Source organism: Triticum aestivum, chromosome 3B, assembly GCF_018294505.1.
Source record: "Triticum aestivum cultivar Chinese Spring chromosome 3B, IWGSC CS RefSeq v2.1, whole genome shotgun sequence".
In the NCBI taxonomy this organism is placed as follows: Eukaryota; Viridiplantae; Streptophyta; class Magnoliopsida; order Poales; family Poaceae; genus Triticum; species Triticum aestivum.
The window spans coordinates 45,246,389-45,268,473 of NC_057801.1; positions in this window are offsets into that span (position 1 = coordinate 45,246,389).

The window sequence follows — 22,085 nt, forward strand, 5'->3', positions numbered from 1 at the left end:
CGAGATCAGTTATACATGTGACTAGAATATAATGCAGCGAGGTGGGTAGTTGCTCAGATTCACGTGCTAACTCCTACTCTGCAGGTCTTATAAAGGCAACATTTTTTTTCCTCTCCACATCCATTGATCCCGGAAATTTGAAGGGGCACACACATGCGGGGAACACACCTGCGCAAACTCATGCTGCCATCCATCTGCTCCGTGATCCATGCACATGTTTGAACACAAAATGGTTAAAAAATGAATGGAAATTGTTAGCTCTCTGAATACGAAGTAGTACATGTTTATTCTTTATAAATACGTGTCTATCTACACCTCCTGTTCTGTTACGAAGCCTGTTCCATGACTTCCGACCACTGTTCATCTTCTTCTTCCTTCGCCCCTGCCATGTTTTTGATGTTTTTTCAGCTCTATATTCTCATGTTCTTTTATCTTCCTTTCTCTTCTGCCGAATTCTTTTTTTATGTCATCTTCACTCATCCGTTCGTGTTGTTCTATGTTTTGTTTGTTTCATACATCACTCTTCCCATGCAAAATCGCTATTGTTCCCTTTCCAACTTTTCTTGTTATCTTCCCTAAAATATGCATCCGTCTATTCTTCAATACTTGCATGCGTGTACTATCAAATATGATTTGTGAAAATACTTCCATGCTATAGTTGTGATTTTGCCCTAGCCGATATGATTACAATTTTGCTCTTCAAAGTGCACTGATTTTTGTACTGTATTTTGTTTTCATTGCTAACCTGTGTTCTCCTGTTATACCAAATTTCAGTCTAAGACACTGACGCTTTTCTTCACGAAACCTATTGTGCGCATTCAATTTTGGCTTTTCTTCACGAAACCTATTGTGTGCATTCAATTTTGGTCTTTGGAACTTGTGCCTATTCTGCTGGATCATTTGCTGCTAATTTAACACTACACACAAGCAACAAGTCGGATTCAACTTAGCCAACTTTAATATTTGTGGTGAGCAGACCGTAGAAGCCCCAATCTTCTTTCTCGCTCCTCTTTCCCCATTATCTTCGTCCTTTCTAGTCCCATCCTCCATAACTGCTATGCTAAGATGTTTATCGGACGTTGCTGTGAAGGCTTCCCGGATGTCGACAGCGAGACTCGTGGACGAGGATGACACCGTCATCGTGTAGTTGTGGTGGACGTTACCCCAGTAAGGCGAGAGCCACGGAAAAAAGGCAGTTTATCCCAATGCAGTTCATGTGGAGGTAAATCACTACAAGAAATATGTCAACTTATGACCACCACTATTGGTCACTGAATGGTCACAAATTTCCATTTATGACCTTTTTGTGACAAAAAACATAAGGACAAAAGCTGGGCGTCGTAAACTGACTATAGCAACCTTTCTTCTGGAATGGTCGCAAACGTTTATGACCAAAAAAAAGGTTGTAGATTTAACGACCAACTGTTTTGGTCACTAGCAATCCGACCACACCACGTCAGATCCACCGTGGCAGACTTACAACCAAATGAAAGAGTCATAAAATAGAATCAGCCCGGTCCATTTAAGCCGTCTTGATGGGCCAAGCCCAATAATAAAGCCCATTTAATTTTTTTCTCTTTATTTTGCTTATCTGCATGGGCTTGGCCCAATAATTTGGCCTTTTATTTTCTGGGAATGGAGCCTTTTTCTGATGATTTTTTTATATTCCACTATTGTTTTGGGCCACAGCCTTTTTAGTCTAGTTCGAATTTGGGCCTCGGCCTTTTTATTTTCTGTTATGCAGCCTTTTATATTTTTTTCTTACAGTCATTTCTTTTTTTAGGCCCAAGCCTTTTTGGTCTAATTCTTGTTTGGGCCTTGGCCTTTTTAGAGCCCAGGTTCTCATTTTGCATAACTATAAACAGAAAGGCCCAGGTGCACAAGTGATCCACAAGCCCAGGTGCACAAGTGATCGACATAACTTCACAGAAAATAAACAAAATGATCCACAAGTGATCCAGGTTCACAAGATCACATAACTTCACAGAAAGGCCCAGGTTCACAAGTGATCACATAACTTCACAGGATCCATGTGCTCTAGTTTAAACAAAGCAAAAATGCAACAACTCTCAGCTCAGCTCCCAGGTTCACAGGTTCAAAATGCAACAACTACCTTAGCCCAAAGACAAAGAGGTTCATAGCACAGCCATCAAACTACCTTAGCTCCAAAGAGAGCCATCAAGTGGGCTAAGTTCTCTTCCTGTTCTTGAGACTTCTTGCGCAGCAGCTCAAGTTCCTTGTCGCGTGCAGCTTCAGATTCTTCCGCCTTCATCTTGATTGCCGCCAATTCTTCTTGCACCAGTTCAGCTTGAAGCTCGGACCTCTCCAGCTTCTGCTCAAGGTCACGAACATGAGCAGCAACTTTGCCGGAGTTGTTCCTAGATGACTGGATCCCAACATTCCTGAGGAATGTGCTTTCCTTGGCTTTGGTCTTGAGGACTTGTTCGACAATTTCAATAGCAGACTTTGGCTCTTCACCTTCTGATACCGGCGCTTCCTTCATTTTTTCCATCTCAAGCTAGCATATGGAGGAAAATGATAGGCATTAGTGGGAGATCTATTTCACATTTTGCAAACCAAACCAAGCAAGAGAAACCAAACCAGCACACAAATGGATTATTTGAAGTAATCAAACCAGCACACAAAATCTATACAAGAAGATGATGACTAGTGACCTGGAGACATGCAATTGGAACAATATGATCACTTCATTAAGCCTAGAATGGTGGTTCTATATAAGATGGCTTCCCGAGTGAGACGATCATCAAACTAACATTCAGATCAAATTTCATCATATCATAAAAAATGCATCAAATAGCTACAGCAAGTTCTGATATCTTTGTTGAACTATCAAACAACATCAAAGCATGGAACATAGCATGTGTTCTTGACTGGCTCCGAGTCAAACAACATCAAATCATCAAAGCATCAAAGCTGGCTGTGAATCAAACAGGGCAAAGCATGGAGTGACTTACTATAGCAGTCTTGACTGGCTCCGAAAACCCGTGCTTCTTGCTGTTGTGGGTGGCCTTAAACAAGTCAATCGCAGACAGCTCCTCACCCTTACGCTCTTCTTTCTGAAATGTTTTTCAACAAAAATCAAAATGTTATTCAGCAAGAATCAGAAATGTTATTCAATGAGGAACCAAAGGTAAGGTCTCTAGAGAAGAGTTCTCACAGTGGCAAAAATGTGTGCTGTGTAGTGCCTGGAACCAGTTCTTTGATTGTACACGACTTTTTGTCGATTCATCTTGTTCGACAAACAGGTTTCCTACAAAAAAGCATACTGTCAGCATGATCTAGCACTAGCATATCATGTGCAGAACATAAAGCATCAAACAAAGCAGAGACAAACCTTGTGTCTTGGGGTAGACCACATCTCCACCAGAGCTTGCCATTCACCATCCGTTAGATCAGGCACCGGAGACTTAATGCTGACTTTATTTGCGGCTACGGTATCAAAATACTTCTTCTTGATCTGATGGCGTCTGTTCTTTGAATATTTCTGCAGAATATCTTTGCACGAGGTCTTGATGGTCTCCGAGTCCGTGTTCATCTCAAAATTTGCCTACCAAGATAGCAAACAAGGTAGGAACAATATTAGTGATCATGCATAGGTGTAACAGAAAATAGATAGCACATTAACTATGAAACAAGTAGCTTACAACAACTTTTCCAATGTAGTTCTCCAATAGACTAGCATTTTTTTGTATAGCTTGAAGTGAGGAAGAACCGGAAGATGGCTTTTTGCAACGAGTCCACACTCAGAAGCAAGCTTTGCTGCCTGCAGAGGCTTCTCTGGACGAATCATCCCTTCGGCAATTTGGATAGGCACCTTGCTACCAAGCGACTTGGTGATCCTCTCTAGCCCTCTGCCCTTTCTAAGTCTAGTCTTGGGAGTCATTGCATCTGAAAATGAAACTGAACTCATAAATTAGAATAGAAATCGACAAATGCAGGAATCAACAAAAGCATACATGATCATTCCATTTGGAAAATGCACTAGTAAAAGATAGCATTGCAAAGGTCAACTTGCCTGATTGAAGCACAAGCTGCTGTTCTTCTTCATTGATGACAGCGTTCCTGTCAATAGAAGGTGCAACAGGGCTGAGGTCTGTGTGGACAGTGCCTGCTTCATCAATGCAGATGGTTCCTGCTTCATCTAGGCAGACAGTGCCATTTCCATCCATGCTGAGAGTGGTTCCTTCATCCATGGGCGGCAACTCATCACCCGTTTGCACCGAGGTCTGAGAGTCCATGAGCAGCATACTTTCCTGATGGTCCGTCGCAGTCGCCATCCTTTCTTTCTGCCTTGTGACTCTATCAAGGGCAGGTTCATCAGGTTCCAGGATCCTCTTTTTTTGTCCTGGAGCTGGGGCCATCACCCTTCCTGGAGGCATTGCAGGAGATGTTTCTGAGCTCTTGTGCTTCTTGCTGACTGTCTTCTTAACACCAGGCCTCTTTGTCCTAGATTCCTTCAGTGCCTCGTATAAACAGCACGGAAAAAAGCATTAGATCACAAGAGAAATATGTGAGCACAAGGAATAACATAGAATAACAGAACCCCAACCCTCCAAGCAAGACAGAGTTTGCACCTTAACAATCTTGTTGACTACAACATCATCCACTTCCTCTCCATCAATAACTTCATCCTCCTTAGGATTGTACTCTGGGTCATCATTGATAACTCCACTACCCTCTTGAACCTCATCACTTCTACCTTCTTGTACACCATTTGTTTTCCTAATCATCGACGCTATTGCACCGATGCCAAGGGACTGGAACATCCGATTGTTCCTCATGATATTTCTAGCCCTAACCTTCTCGTACTCGGTGAGAGGCTCTTCTTTGCATGATACAGGAAACATAACTATTAGGTGAATGTTTGGAATGCATGGACAGGCAGCCAAACATATCTTATGAAATTTTATTATCATTTAATCCTAGTTATTCAGGTAAGGAAGACTAACAGCACACAGGCACAATTAAGCCAGCTTATTCAGATTGCAGCAATACATTTCACTTAGCATATTAAGACACAGATTTTATGAAACTGGCCACAAGGAGCAAGTTGCATACCAACGGTTGGCCTCATGCTTGACCTTGTCCTCCTTGCCATGGATGATCTTGAGGTGGTGCTTGCAAAATAGAATAAACAACAATCAGATACAACAGGGATAAAGTAAAATGATGCACTTGTATCAATAAAGGAAAGCATTTGGACCATCATGCACATACATGTAATACATGTGAAACAAACTTGATGGATAAACAATACAGTGATCTAGTGTTATTAATTAAGAAAACATGTAAGTGCACCAAACAAGCATGCATGTACACTAGGAGCAAGTAAGCAAAGTGCATAAGTGCTACTAATACAAGCAAGCAAGCAAAGTGCTACTGATAGAAACAAGCAAGCAAAGTGCTACTGATAGAAACAAGCAAGCAATGAAGGAAAATGAAGAGAAGGAAGCAAGTACTATTGATACAAACCCTAATTAATAAGCAAGCAAGTAGATTCTTCTCCAAGTGCTAGTGATACAAGCAAGTAATGCTGATGGAAACCCTAATTAAGCATGTATGCCAGCAAGCAACATGTATGCTAGCAAGCAAGCAACATGAACTAGTGAATTGGTGTCATGTACACATGCTTAGACAGTCTGACAGGAAGCTAGACGAGTATATCATGAGGACCTTCAAAACAACTAGATGTTGCCACTGGTAAAGCATGAAACAACTATACTTGCAGCAGTACAAAAGCAGATGAAAAAACTATACTCAACTATTGATTATGCTGTCTCTACACACCAAAAATGGCTACAGACTAGATGACACAAGTTAAGACATTTTGACAATTAGAATCAACCTTGTATATTACAGCAATCAAAATTATCTAGCACCAATCTAGTATATATTAAAACTAGTCATACTGCCTTAACACAGCAGGAATTCCAATACCACAATAAGTACTAAGCATTCCCGTGTTCACTGGAAAGAAGAACACAAGCTTCATGCACATATCATGAAAGAAGAACACTGCTACAAACCCCAGTAGTGCTACTGATAGCAAAGTGCTACAAGCAATCAAGTACATGTTCATACTAACCCAAGTTGCAAGCAAGCAAAGTGCATAATACAAGCAAGCAAGCATGGAAAGTGCTACTGATAGAAACAAGCATAGTGCTACTGACAGTAACAAGCAAACAAGGAAGGAAATTGAAGGGCAACAAACAAGAAAGTACTGTTGATACAAACAAGGAAGCAAGTAGCTTCTTTTCGAAGTGCTGTTGGAAACCTAATTCACCATCTATGCTAGCTGAGTAATTGAAACATACACAAGCAAGTACTGATACAAGCACCATCAACCAGACATCATCCACTTCCCCATCCATCCCCATCTGTAGCCTCGCCGTGAGGGAGGGAGATCCGGCCGAAACCCCGACAGAATCACACCTTGCTTGTCTCCCCCTGCAGCCTCGTTGGCTCCGCCCAGCTCTTCTTCTCCGACCCAGCCCAACCCTCTTCTCCACTCCAAGGCTGCTGTTGATCCCCTAAAATCATCCACTTCCCCATCCATCCCCATCCCTAAAATCATGGACCCTAAACCATGAAGCGGACCAAACGAACCACCAGGAGGTCCTAACCCTGACCCCATGAACCCTAACCCTAACCCCATGAACTAGAGGGAGATCATCCCCACGCAACAATAAACATGAACCCTAACCCCAAGAACCACCAGAGGACCTACCAAACTAGAGGACCTACCGAACCACCAGGATATCCTAACCCTAGAATATCCTAACCCATGAGGGGGATCTACTAGAGGGGAGATGGATCCACCAGAGGGGAGGTGGATCCACAAGAGGAGGGGAGATGGATCAAGGGGAGAAATACCTAGGGGGAGATGATGTTGACGATGCAGCGGTGGTCGTCGTCGATCGCGCCGTCGTCGATGTAGCCGCCGTCGTCATTGATGTAGTCGATGTGGCCGCCGTCGTTGTCGATGTAGTCCGCGGCACGGAGGAGGGGAGGGAGTGGGAGCGGGGCGGCGTGGAGCAGGGAGGTGCGGGGCGGCGCTAGGGTGGGGAGGTGGGGAATGGAGGGAGTGGGAGCGGGGCGGCGCGGAGCGGGAGGGAGAAGCTAGGGTTCGTCGGGGAGAGGGGAGGGGAATGGGGAAATTTTGGGAGGGAGGGGGGGGGATCCCGCATGTTAGTGGGAGAGGGAGTGGTGGGTCCTACCTGGTAGTGGGAGAGGGAGTGGAGGGAAATTTTGTGAGAGGGAAATTTTGGTGGAGGGAAAATTTTGGTGTGGGAGGGAAATCCTTTGGGGTTTGGGTGTAGAAAAAATAGGGTTTTTTTGTAAACTTTGTAGAAATCATGGTTAAAATCATACCGAGTAGCTCAAGAAAACGCCGGTATTGCAAGTTCAGTATTTTTGCTAGTTGGTAGGCCACATTTGATGATGTGAGGCGGAGGTCTCCCATTTTTTTGATTTTTTTGATTTTTTTACGGTGTTTTCAAAAACCGGCCGATTTCGTCGCGGCGACCGTCCGTGGCTAGGGTTTGAGCCGTGCAAATCTGTTGTCGATTCTGTGATGGGATGCCTACCTGTGAAGCTAAAAAGTATTTTTAGTGAAAATAACGGGCAAGCTATGGAGGACCCGCAGTTCAAATTCCAGCCGGTTCCAGCTGAATCGGCCGAAGGTGGTCCGAATTGCCGGGAGTAGCTACGAGGGTCGGAAATGCATGCTTTTTGGCGACCGTCCGTAAAATAGGGTCTACTTTGAGATAGACATGGAATGGCGCCGTTTGGGGTGCCCCTCCTTGTAGCCGCTTCACGAAAAATGCATGTCTTTTGCATTCAAAAAATGAAAAACGGTTTTTTTGTTAAACAAGTTGGAACCTCGCTTTGGCAACATTGTTTGCCATCACAAGACGGAGGCATGCGCCCAATTTGGGCATATTATCAGAAACTATTCAACGGATGCGGCCATATCATTGCTAGTTTGGCTTGAAAGCCATGAATCTTCGTTCGTGGTAGGTCGTTTTTGAGAACACTTTTTCAAGAAAACGCCGGTATTGCAAGTTTAGTATTTTTGCTAGTTGGTAGGCCACATTTGATGATGTGACGCGGAGGTCTCCCATTTTTTTGATTTTTTTGAATTTTTTACGGTGTTTTCAAAAACCGTCCGATTTCGTCGCGGCGACCGTCCGTGGCTAGGGTTTGAGCCATGCAAATCTGTTGTCGATTCTGTGATGGAATGCCTACCTGTGAAGCTAAAAAGTATTTTTAGTGAAAATAACGGGCAAGCTATGGAGGACCCGCAGTTCAAATTCCAGCCGGTTCCAGCTGAATCGGCCGAAGGTGGTCCGAATTGCCGGGAGTAGCTACGAGGGTCGGAAATGCATGCTTTTTGGCGACCGTCCGTAAAATAGGGTCTACTTTGAGATAGACATGGAATGGCACCGTTTGGGGTGCCCCTCCTTGTAGCCGCTTCACGAAAAACGCATGTCTTTTGCATTCAAAAAATGAAAAACAGTTTTTTTGTTAAACAAGTTGGAACCTCGCTTTGGCAACATTGTTTGCCATCACAAGACGGAGGCATGCGCCCAATTTGGGCATATTATCAGAAACTATTCAACGGATGCGGCCATATCATTGCTAGTTTGGCTTGAAAGCATGAATCTTCGTTCATGGTAGGTCGTTTTTGAGAACACTTTTTCAAGAAAACGCCGGTATTGCAAGTTTAGTATTTTTGCTAGTTGGTAGGCCACATTTGATGATGTGACGCGGAGGTCTCCCATTTTTTAGAATTTTTTTGAATTTTTTACGGTGTTTTCAAAAACCGGCCAATTTCGTCGCGGCGGCCGTCTGTGGCTAGGGTTTGAGCCGTGCAAATCTGTTGTCGATTCTGTGATGAAATGCCTACCTGTGAAGATAAAAAGCATTTTTAGTGAAAATAACGGGCAAGCTATGGAGGACCCGCAGTTCAAATTCCAGTCGGTTCCAGCTGAATCGGCCGAAGGTGGTCCGAATTGCCGGGAGTAGCTACGAGGGTCGGAAATGCATGCTTTTTGGCGACCGTCCGTAAAATAGGGTCTACTTGAGATAGACATGGAATGGCGCCGTTTGGGGTGCCCCTCCTTGTAGCCGCTTCACGAAAAACGCATGTCTTTTGCATTCAAAAAATGAAAAACGGTTTTTGAATTTTTACGGTGTTTTCAAAAACCGGCGGATTTAGTCACGGCGGTCATCCGTGGCGAGGGTTTGAGTCATGTTTTTAGCATTCAAAAAATGAAACTTATATTGTTTCATACATGAGCATGCACAAAAACCCATAATTTTATCTTTCATCCATGAGCATGCATAAAAAATTTCAATTCCCATCAATTACCAAACTGAATATTCATTGTTAAAAACATGACTTGTTTAGATGACACTGTCATACAGCATCCATGAGCATGCACAAAATTAAACCTGACATACTTAACATTGACATGTTCATATTACACTAATAAGCTTAAACCTTACATGCTGAACACCTTCTTAACATCTTCACTCCTCCTTCTTCTCCTTCATCAACCTGATGCGCTCAGAGTGGCGAATCCCAACGCGGATGTACTCCTCTACCACAATTGGCATGGTCCTGTCGCCAAGCTGTGGGATTGCAGGCGCCGCCACCATCGCGAGGTCGTCGTCCGCCACCACCATAGCAAGGTCGTCGTCCGCCACCACCATAGCAAGGTCGTCATCCGCCACCACCATAGCAGGGTCGTCGTCAGCCACCACCATAGCATGTTCGTCGTCAGCCAGAATAGGCTGCTCCTCGTCATCCCCGCTCTGCTCGTCATCCCGCTCTGCTCCTCGTCGTCATCCCCGCTCTGCTCCTCATCATCCCTGCTGCTGCTCCCATTGCCTGGCCAAATGCAACAAAGTGTGAACATGGTGTTGTCATTGTGCAGGTAGAGGAAGCCAAAAGGACAGGAAGAAGAGAGGCAGAGAGCTTACTGGCATCGTCGTCGTGCTGGTAGTACATGCGGCACATGGTGTTGTCGAACATCTTCACGGTGAACATGGCGTCGCCGTCGTAGCGGAAGACAAGGAAGTACCCGAGCTGTAGCTCATGGGCGCGGGCGAAATGCTCCCAGCCGGGCCCTAGGTACATGTGGCCTTCACCATCAAACACCACCAACACTTCCCACAGCCTGTGAAGCCCGCTGCCGGCCTCCCGCAGCTTCACTTTGTGGGGCTCACGGCCGGCGAGCATCTTCGCAAACTTGTCAGGCAGCCTCTGCAGCGAGGGTCAAGCAGTGGTTAATTGTGGCAATCAAGCACTAGACAGCAGAGTGATGATAAAGAAATGAGTGATGATAAACATACCTGCCTACTGCAAGATTTCTCAATTATGATCTCGAAGAACTCGAAACCTTCCAAGCCAGCCATCTCACTTATCTGAAAAGCAGCATTGTAAATTAAACAAGCACATCAACATCAATAGCATAGTAAACTAACACTAAAACAAGCACATCAACATCAACAGCAACAGCAACATCATTAGGTGACCACCAACAGCAACAACACTAAAATCTACTATAAATTGACCAGAACCATATCTACTATTAATTGACCAAAACCATATCTATTATAAATGGACCAATAGTGTACAGCAAAACAACAGTTTCAATCTTACACAAGAAAGAAGTCTCGGGTTTATCAAGCACAACAAAACAACAGTGTGACTGAAGAAAATTATAGCAGGAAATACTTCATGCATCATCAATAGAACCATACATAATTTTTATGATGCCTCCAGTTTCTCAAGATAAAACTAGCAGCATCCAACATGCTTGGGCATTCATCTCTTGATCGTCAAAATAAACCATACAGAATTCCACAAAAAAAATTCAGAGACCACAGCCCATGATTCTAGGCAAAAGAAACAACAATGTGTACAGAGACAAGCTTCTTTTCCACTTAATATTTAGAATATGCCAGATACACCCAAGGACAAACATGCATTACAACTTATCTTAAGAGAATTAACTACTGTACAAATGCAGTTCATACTAGATCCACCAACAGAGCATACTAAATCCACCAAGAACAATATGCCTAAATCCACCAATAGATGCCTAGTATGCATAACAAATACTAGATTCTCAAACCCTAGAGCAGAAGAGAAAGGAGAGAGGATATGAAGCGGATGGCTTACCGCGGCGGAGTCCGAGAAGAAGTGGTCGCCGGCGGCGTAGGGCAAGCTGCGCGGGAGGCGTCGGACCAGCAGAGGCGCCGGGGAGGCGTCGCCGTCACCCTAAAAAACATCCTAATCAAACCCTAATCCGGCGGCAAGAACCCTAATCTATCATAACAGTAGATAGGAAGAGGAAGAGGAAGCGGATTCATACCCACGGTGACGGAGAGTTGGTGACGGAGAGAAAGTATGCGGCGGCGGTGGGAGAGGAAGAAGCCGGTGGCGGCGGAGAGGAGGAGCGGGTCGAGTGGATAGGAGGAGTGGAGAGGGGGAGTGGGGAAAAGAGTGGATAGGAGGAGGAGCGGGCCCAATTGTCAGCGAGTTGTTTGATACATTGAAAAGGCTGGGCATAGAGTACAAAACCAGCAACCTCTTCCTAGCCCAGTGGTAGAAACATAGTGAAACAAGCGTATGGTCGTGGGTTCGAGTCCCCGCTGGCGCATATCTTTTTGCTCACAATGAAATGGGTTAAAATAGCGCAAAATTCAGTTAAAATTCAGTTGAAGCAAAACCAGACATCATCCACTTCAGTTCAAAAACTACAGCCATCAGCTTTGCCATCACAAAAACTACATGATCACAAAAACCGGACAACATTTTGACAACATTCTGAGCACAACTTCATTTTGCCATCAGCTCCATGCTATAAGACCACACCACTACAACCATCAGGATCACACCACTACAGCCATCAGGATCTTCAAGCATTTTGCTACCTGGAGATAAAAGATCAAATTTATAAGACCACTACAGTACATCAGGATCACCATGCATATGCACAAGAAGGAAAACTACAGAGAGTTAAAAGGATCACCAACGAGACCAAATTTACCTTCATGTCCATTCGCTACTCATCGTCGTCGATACGAAAACAAGGAACTCTATGCCCACTCCTGTTTTCCTATCATCACTACAATATTGCAGCATAGTATGATCAGTCCGGTTTTCCTCATCCTCGCTTTCATGTCCATCCTCTACCACCTTTCTTCTTTTCTTGATGCCTTCAACTGTTGCAGCACCAACGATCACACGTTCCCGGTCCCTTCGCACTCTGCTTTGCACCGGAACTTCCATAGAGTCATGATCAGCTTGCAACGGAACTTCCGTAGAGTCATCATCTTGGTATGTTAGTCCACCATCACCGGGGCCCTTTTCCAATTCAGTTTCAGTCACACTCCACAAGTGTCTGTGCTGAAAGTTTTGCACAACTCGCCATTTTCCGTGCAAAAGAGTGTCTGGCAGATAAAACACCATTGTTGCTTGTGTTGTTAGAATAAAGGGATCACTCTTATACCAGCACCTTGCAGTGTTGATGCTTTTGAAGTGGCCATCATATTTGACAAAAGAGTCTCTCCTCTTCTTGCTACCAAGCTCAAACCAGTCACAGCGAAATAAGACAACCGAGCGATGGATGCCTCCACTAGAGTTGTACTGCAACTCTACGATGCTTCTCAACTGACCATAGAAGTCAATGATCTCACCATCATGTGACCCCTCAGTGACGATTCCACTATTCTGTGTCTTCCTTTTTTCCTCGCGGTCAACGGTGTGGTACTGGACACCGTCAGCAATGCATGCTGAATACACTCTCACTCGCTTATCCGGTAAGCATGCCAAAGCAAATAGATCATCACTGACCTTCTTCTCCTCATGCAACTTTCCAATCTGCACAAATAAACCATTTAGCAAACAATGGTATTTAACAATGGGTGAATAACACAGAAAACATAAAACATGTGGCTAAAGATCTCACATGATTCTTAAACCAATTAGCAAACACCTTGGCAACCCTTTTATCAACATTGATATTGCTTTCTTCCTGATTTAACTCTTCCTTGCATTTCCTACAATGCCAACAAAACATGTGAATTAAAACATTAGGCTGGTGCCAACCCAAGCAAAATATATATATATATATATATATATATATATATATATATATATATATATATATATATATATATATATATATATATATATATATAATGAGTGCACAAGATATAACGTACTCGATATATGGTAGAACCTCGGCGCAATTGCTGAGCACAAACCAAACCGTCTTGTCATACTCATCACCAGCCTCCAAGTATTGTGAGGCTCCAAGAAAGTTCACACCATGGTTGAAAATAGAGACATCACCACTTTGCGAATCAGACCGCTCTCTATTTCTGCCCGGCCGGTTCCATCTTGTTTCCACATCACCAAAGTATCTAGAGCAAAAAGTCAAGCACTCGTCAACGACATATGCTTCAGCAATAGAACCTTCAGGTCTTGCTGTGTTTCGCACATAACGCTTACAAGTAAGCAGCCTTCTTTCGATTGGGTACATCCAACTGTATTGCACAGGGCCTCTAAGCATTGCCTCTTTGGGTAAGTGCACCGCCAAATGGACCATCACGGTGAAGAAAGCTGGAGGGAAAATCTTCTCGAGCTTGCAAAGAATAATTGGGATTTCTTTTTCAAGTCTTTCCAAGACAGTTAACTTGAGGGTTTTGCAGCACAGTTCTCTAAAGAAATTTCCCAGCTCAGCAACCGCTTCATATATATCCTTGTGCATGATTCCTCGGAGGCCCGCCGGTAAAATCCTTTGGAGGAGGATGTGACAATCATGGGTTTTCAGTACTGAAAGCTTGAATCCATCAGAAGTAACACACTTTGCTAGGTTAGCAGCATAACCATCTGGAAATTTCACCGCTCTTAGGAATTCACAGAATGCAAGCTTTTGTTCTTTATTCATTGTATACCATGCTCGTGGAATTTCAAATGAATCTTCATCTTCATTGTGCTGTAGATGCAAATCTTCTCTTATGCCCATGTCCTCCAAATCAAGCCTAGAACTAACCGTGTCCTTTGTCTTCCCTTCAATGTTCAGAAACGTCCCTAGCAGATTCTCGCATATGTTTTTCTCAATGTGCATTACATCGAGATTATGCCTTAATTTCAGATCAGCCTAGTATGGCAGGTCCCACAAACAAGACCTCCGGTCCCAACATTGACCTTCCTCACGCTTTCTTTTCTTCGCCAGCTTTCCTGGTCTCACATCTTTCACCTTTTCAAGTTGCTGCTCCAGCTCTTCTTTAGTGAATTCAGCTGGCTTTTCACGGGTTTCATTCTCACCATTAAAATCTTTGCTTCTTCGCCAACGATGGTTTTGGGGAAGAAAGCGGTGGTGCCCAATATAGCATATCTTGCTCCTTATTCTCTTTGAGCAAGGGTCTTTGTCACAATGGACACAAGCCTGATAACCCGCTGTGATCCTCCCAGACAGAGTGTGCAGAGCCGGGAAATCATGGATGGACCATATGATCGCAGCACATAGATTGAACTTTTCTTCCGGACTCAAGGCATCGTATGTAGGTACACCAGTCCAGAGCTGGAGCAGTTCTTCTATGAGGGGCTCCATAAAGACATCAAAATCCTTTCCTGGAGAATCTGGACCCGGGATAAGCAATGACATCATGAAGTTGGACTGATCCATGCATGCCCATGGTGGCAGGTTGTACGGCACAACAAAAATTGGCCACATGCTATAAGACGTGCTCATGTTCCCAAACGGATTAAACCCATCTGTGGCAATGCCAAGTTTTATGTTCCTTGGATCTGCAGCAAAATCAAAATGTATATGGTCAAACTCTTTCCATGCCTCTCCATCCGCTGGATGGCTCAGCTCATTGTCCACAGGTTGCCGCTTCAGCTTGTGCCACTGTACCTCACGCGATGATTTCTTCGAGATGAACATCCGCTATAGCCTTGGTATCAAGGGAAAGTGCCTCAGTACCTTCTCCGGTATTGACTTCTTCCCATCAGCATCTTTCCACCTAGATGCATTGCATTTTGGACAGTTGTCATGCTTTGCTAAATCCTTCCGAAACAAGACACGGTTATTTGGGCACACATGTATTGACACATAACCTAACCCCAGCCTGCGGATTATGCTCAATGCTTCATCATAAGTTCTGGGAACACAACTATCAGAGAATTGCAAGCTCAAAAGTGGAGTATTGCGTTGAATGCGGCATTGCTAATCCGGTAGAAAGACTTGATGTGGAGTAACTTCACGGTGAAGGTAAATCTTGAAAATTTACCCCCTTCATGAGCTGCGCGCTTCGCCTCCTCTAACACCTCAGCAAACAACAATTTCTGTCCATCAGCACGATCTTCAGCATCGTACAAATCCTTCAATAGGTCAGGAATCCTATCATCTTCATGCCCATCCTCTTCCTCCAAAATAGCATTATCTCGCAAAACCTTTTCCATGAAATCAATGCCAGCATCACCACCACCCATCATATGAGGGGCCTCTGTATCAGCTTCAAAATGTTGAGGTTGTCTTTCTAAAGGTTCTCCATGGTATATCCATCTATCATATGTGCTGGACATCCCATTAAGAAGCAGGTGATCTTCCACTCTTCCTTGAGCCATTCTTGGACGGTTGAGGCATTCACAACATGGGCAAAGCACTACTAGGAAAAGGGCTATAGATGGAATTGACACTAATGGCGCACCAGACATGTGGTGCGCCATTACTATATACTAATGGCGCACCATGTGTTGGTGCGCCATTAGTGTCCAAATACTAATGGCGCACCACATCCACGGTGCGCCATTAGTAAAAATATTTTTTTTAAATCTTGTTCAAAACTACTAATGGCGCACCGTGGGAGTGGTGCGCCATTACTAGTTTACTAGTTCAACTAGTAATGGCGCACCACTCCCACGGTGTGCCATTAGTAAAAAGAAAATATAAAACTTTTTTTTGAATTTTTTTCAAAACTACTAATGGCGCACCGTGGGTGTGGTGCGCCATTACTAGTTAAACTAGTAATGGTGCACCATGCCACGGTGCGCCATTAGTAACCTTGGCCACCACTTCCACCGAATGCAGCCACCCCCCCCCCCCCCCCCCCCCGCCCCCCCCCTGGATCGCCTTTTCAGTTTAAAAAAAAGAAAATGATAAAAATGTCAAAAAAATAAAAGAAAATAAGTTTCCCATGTGATATGTGGCCTAGTTGTTGGGAAAATTTGCAAATATGAATTTTGACTTCGTTTGCAAAATCTCGCGAGAATTTGTAAAAATGGGCATAACTTTTGCATTCTAACTCGGATGAAAAAGTTTTTTATATGAAAAATCATCTACTCGAAAAGTTACATCCAAATTTAACGGGGTTACCCCGTTAAACATTTTCAAAATCCTCAAAAACCTAACAGAAAAAAAAGATATAGGGCTTTTAAGATCTAGAGAGGCAAAAAAAATCAATACAATTCAAACTTACTAATGGCGCACCTACCCATGGTGCGCCATTACTATCTTCCCGCCTTCAAAATTCAAAATAAGTCAAAAAAATAAAAAAAGTTACTAATGGCGCACCTGACCATGGTGCGCCATTAGTATCTTCCCTCCTTCAAAATTCAAAATAAGTCAAAAAATAAAAAAAATTACTAATGGCGCACCTGCCCGCGGTGCGCCATTAATATGCCGTATATATGGCTGGTCCTCTCCTCCTCTCTTCATTTCATCTTCCCTTCTCTCCTCCACCATACTTCTCCTCTCCGGTGACCTCCTCCTCCTCTCCGGCGACCTCCTCCTCCCTCCTCCCTCCTTCCCTCCCCTTCCCTCCCCTCCCCTCATGGTTTCTTCTCCCTCCTCTCCGGCGACCTCCTCCTCCCTCCTCCCTCCTCCCCTCCCCTCCCCTCCCCTCATGGTTTCTTCTCCCTCCTCTCCGGTGAGCTCCTCCTCCCTCATCTCCGGTGAGCTCCTCCTCCCTCCTCTCCGGTGAGCTCCTGCTCCCTCCTCTCCGGTGAGCTCCTCCTCCCTCCTCTCCGGTGAGCTCCTCCCATCCCCTCATGGTTTCTCCTTCCTCCTCTCCAGCGACCTCCTCCTCCTCCTCTCCGGCGAACTCCTCTCCGGCAAAAGACCATGGCAACAAGATCCAAAAATAAGAACAAAATTTGAGAATATTGTCGTGCCAAAAAACAAGCAAAAAAAAACGAGCAAAAAATGGGCAAAAAATCACGATCCAGATCTAGATTCAAAATGGCGCATCACTAATGGCGCATCACAGGACAGTGCGCCATTAGTATGCCGCGGTTACTAATGGCGCATCCAGTTGTGGTGCGCCATTAGTATCCAAAGCACCTGGGTATACATGGCCCCTGTGAGGCATACTAATGGCGCACCGTGGCCTATACTAATGGCGCACCAGTGGTGCGCCATTAGTATACCAGATACTAATGGCGCACCACTGGTGCGCCATTAGTAAAAATTACTAATGGCGTGCTAGTAATGGTGCACCGGTGATGCGCCATTAATGGCCAAATTAGGTGCGCCATTAGTAGCGGTTTTTCTAGTAGTGAAGAATGTGAGCATCGTTGGCAAAATTTGCCCGAACAAATGCCATGAAATCATCAACTCCTTTCATATGTTCTTTTGAAAACTTTCTAACTCCTTGTCTAATCCAGCTTCTATCCATCTGCCAAAGACAACAAATTGTTGCAACTTAGCAAATCAATCTAAGTGCATCAACATTAATTAATGAAAATGGATGGAAGTAATGGAAGCTAAAATTCCAGAAAATAAGGTAGGCACCCAAGTTTATATGCTAACTGCCTAAGCACAACATTCAGCTATTTCCAATTCCTCACTACTTTAGTCCAGTTCACATGGTTTACAGATTTCACATGGGAGCAATAAAAAGTAGTTCAAATGGAAATACAGATTTCACATGGGAGAAAAGAAAAGCTAACTAAAACATGATGGTTCACAAAAAACAGAGGTGGTTAAACAACCAACAATAACAATATATGCTGCCACTAAGAACTATTTTGGTTAAACCACCAACAATAACACCACTGTCAATTTACATGAATGCCATTTCCAAGATTGCATCAAATCTACATCAATGAGAGTTTTCCTAGTTTACATCTAATCTACATCAATATTCAGGTCCTTTCACGGATTTGAGGCTAAAATTTCAGAGGTGTAACATCAAATCTACATCAACCCCAGGATCCTGTTTCAGGGAAAGACCAACTCAAGCTCTGTTCTATTGATTGCTGACAACATAATTTACCAGTAACAATTGACTGAATTCCAAAAGAATTCTTAACAATTTCATCAACAACAATTCTCCTAATAATTTCATCAACAGAAATTCTCTTCCCAATTTCTACCAAATTCATCAATGACATTTCCAAGAGATTTTTCCAAGCTTACAACAAATCTACATCAAATCACTCTGAAGATTCTCCTAACAATCTACATCAAATCATTGACATCAACAGAGAGGAGAGGGGGAAGAGGAGGGGGAAGGAGAGGGGTGCATACGTGGGCGAGGTCTGCTTGCGGCGGTGGCGACTCCCCCATGCTCGGCGGCGGCGAGTCCCCCATGCGTGGGCGACGCGAGCGGCGAGGTCGCCGTTCCTGTCGTGGGCCCCGCCCTCGCCCCCGCCTCCGCCCCTGCTGGTTGCTTCCGCCGCGAGGCCGTGGGCGAGGTCACCTGCAGCGAGGTCGTTGGCAAGGCGAGTGGCCCCTACTGGTTGCTTCGGCCGCCGGCCGCCGCCCACCAGCCCAGCCCTCGTCCGAGCGACGCTTGCTGGTTGCTTCCGCCGCCGCCCGCCGCCACCTGGTCGGAAGACCTAGAAAAACGCTAAGTGTTGCTCTGTTCGATGCCACCCGCCGCCACCTGGTCGGAAGGCCCCACTTGTCACTGATACGAGAGAGCCCTGGTTTTGTATAGTATATAGAAAATTACCCACACATTAGCAACAATCCCTCTCTAGCCCAGCGGTACCGAACGAGCGAGCGAGCGCCAGGTCGTGGGTTCGAGTCCCCGCTAGCGCACATTTTTTAGGAATTAAAGCGCACATTTTTTTAGGGAATTAAATGCTCGCTCACCCACCTGTCAGTGGCTCACCCACCTGTCAAATTGTTCCCGCCTGTCAGTGTTGCTAAACCTGGTCGGAAGGTCCCACTTGTCAACGAGACGAGAGAGCCGTAGTTCTATATAATGTATAGATAAACTCCCAGATGTGAGCAACTGTCCCTCTCTAGCCCAGCGGTAGCATGCGAGCCAACCAAGCGCGAGGTCGTGGGTTCGAGTCCCGCCTCGTGCATCTTTTTTGGGCGAATTAAGCGCTCGGCCCCATCTGTCAAATGGGTCTCGCCTGTTAGTGTGTCCCCCGTTTGTCTGTTGAATATTAAAACTCAAGCAAAAATGACACCTAGACGGTGACACATAAGCGAGGTTGCTGAGGTGGCTGCCTAATCATCCTAATTCATTCAAACTCAAGTGTAGTGACCATTTTATATTGGTCGTTATCAGCTACGCATGAGGCAGTGGACAATGCTACTAGCTTTATGACCATTTCCTCTAATGAAATTATGAACTTTCTGACCAAAATGGTCGTTATGGTTTAGGGTTTAGAGCCCCCCAGACAGCTTTTGACCAATTGGTCTAAAATGGTCATTAATTTATGACCAATTCTTCGAGGGTCACTGACAGAAGGTCATAAGTTGACATATTTCTTGTAGTGAATGACTCATTAATCTTGTCTAAACCAGTCCAACTACTTTTTTTCTGAATCATCTATTGGGATTTTTGTAGTGCCCTATTTGCAGCGACCATAGAGAATTGTGCCACAAGAACAACATTGTGAAGAACAAGTGCCTCTCTCTCTTTTTGAGACATGACTGCAAAGAAAGAACGGCAAATTTCAACAAAATGTTTAATTTCTGACTTAATTGTTAGTTCTTACTTCTTTCTAAGATCGTTTATCGACTGAACAAAATGTAGATCTAACAGTCTTTCAATCGCCTTTGTTTATTTCATAATCTTTCCAAAAAAAATAGTTACCAGACATGTTCTTTTAATATATCTGCATTCCATACAAATTCAAACGTAGAAATTCGTACCAATATTTTACCTACTATTTTATCACGGCCTATGGATACATAATTTTGTTTAACTTCCAATTTTTATATACATGTCTATGTATCTGCAATTTTCAGATTATGTCGCATGACACTTCTTACATTTTAATTTAAGCCTACACATCGTTCTCTGAAATATAATCTATAAAATAAAATATGTCAGCAACATAGAATCTTCTTTTCCTAAAACTCTCCGGCATTACAAGATCTGCTAAAGTATATATTTCTTTTTGATGCCATCAATACAAAAGAAAAAACTTATCTCACTGGCAACGACTAGAGACAACTCTTATATGTGTACCATCTCTATCATGGATTTAATCAGGAGATCCACATCAATTTATTTCGCAACCTAGTCGGCTCCTTAGGTGTCCAGTTCCCGACTTGTTCTAGTTTTCATCCATGCATGTACCAGACTTCCATGCAAATTTCTCTTGTTAAGTTGCACATTTTCATAATGTTATCTCCAGTTAATACTTGTACTTGTACAGCATTATTTTGTCCTCCCCTTCCAGTTTGAAATTAATATCTAACTGACGATTCTCACATATTTGTCATACCTTATTTCAAACTGTATCCAACACAGAAAGAAATTGTGAAAGAACATTGATATTACGTATATGTCAGATAATATGTGCATAGACATGGGTTGTGTAATTAAATTTATTAAGTGTATTGAGAACTCTCGAAGCAAATACAGTCTTCACAATCCTGATCATGCATACATTCCACTATTGCACTCTTTGACGAAGTCTAACATCCACATCAAATATCTTGTAATACTTCTATTCAGTATCATTTTCCAAAACAATACCTTACAGTACATATAGATGTCATGTGGAGGCACACAGCTCGGCAGGGTGGCGCTGATAATCTCCGGCAAAGAGCGGCGCAGATGCGAGGGACGACGCGTGATTCTTGCACTGGGAGGCTACGACGTCTTGGAGGCGGCAACTAGGGGCAGTGCCAGTGCTCTCCGGCACCAAGTGGCATGGATCGACCATGGAGCGCCCATGACGGCCATCAGAGGGGCGGCACGCGGACCCGGCGCTGGAATGTCGTAGGCCTGTGCGGGGTCGCACTGTCGGGTAACTTGGAGGTGGCATCTAGGGGTGGTGCCAGTGCTCTCCGGCACCGGCGGGCGCGGATCACCCATGGCGCGCTCACGGCGACCATGAGAGAGGCGGGGCGCGGATCTGGCGCTGGAATGTCGCGGTCCTGAGCTGGGTTGCACCGTCAGCGGCTTGTCCTGCCTTACAGGGTGGCACTATGTGCGCGCGCTGGGCGGGCTGTGGGCGGGAAAGGCCTCTAGGAGAGTGAATCTAGCACCTGGAGTTTTTGCGTTGGTGTGTTGTACCTCGGGCGGTGCCGCTCGGAGGCCCGGGCGCGTGGTGAGGTCGCTTCATCGCGGTGGTGGCTGATCTACCATCTCCGGCTGGTGTGCTCCGACTGTTTCCAGAAATCGTGGTGGTCTATGGCGGGCGGCGTTCATTCGTGCCTTGACAGCATGGTGCTTGTTTCAACGTGGTGGCTCGTGCTACGTCTGGTGATCCTGCTCCCAGTAAATCATCAATAGATCTACCCATTTGTGTGGACGGGGAGGGCCGCTATTGGCATTCAAGAGGTGAGGGTGCCTACGGAAGCGCTGAGGTGTTCGGTGGTGGTGGTGGCAGTGGTTGGTGAGCCCTCATGTTGGAGGCTAGCCACCTATGTTCTCCACATGGTGCGGTTGGCTACGGCGGATCTCGGTGCCTCTTCATCGACAAGCAGCTTTGATGGTGGTGGCAGTTGGTGGGCTTTACAACGCCAATGCGGGATGATGTGTGGCTGAGGTGGTGTGGGGGCTTGGGCGAAAACCTTGTCTCTGGCTTGGGCTATCACCAGCGATGGCGACACATCGATGGT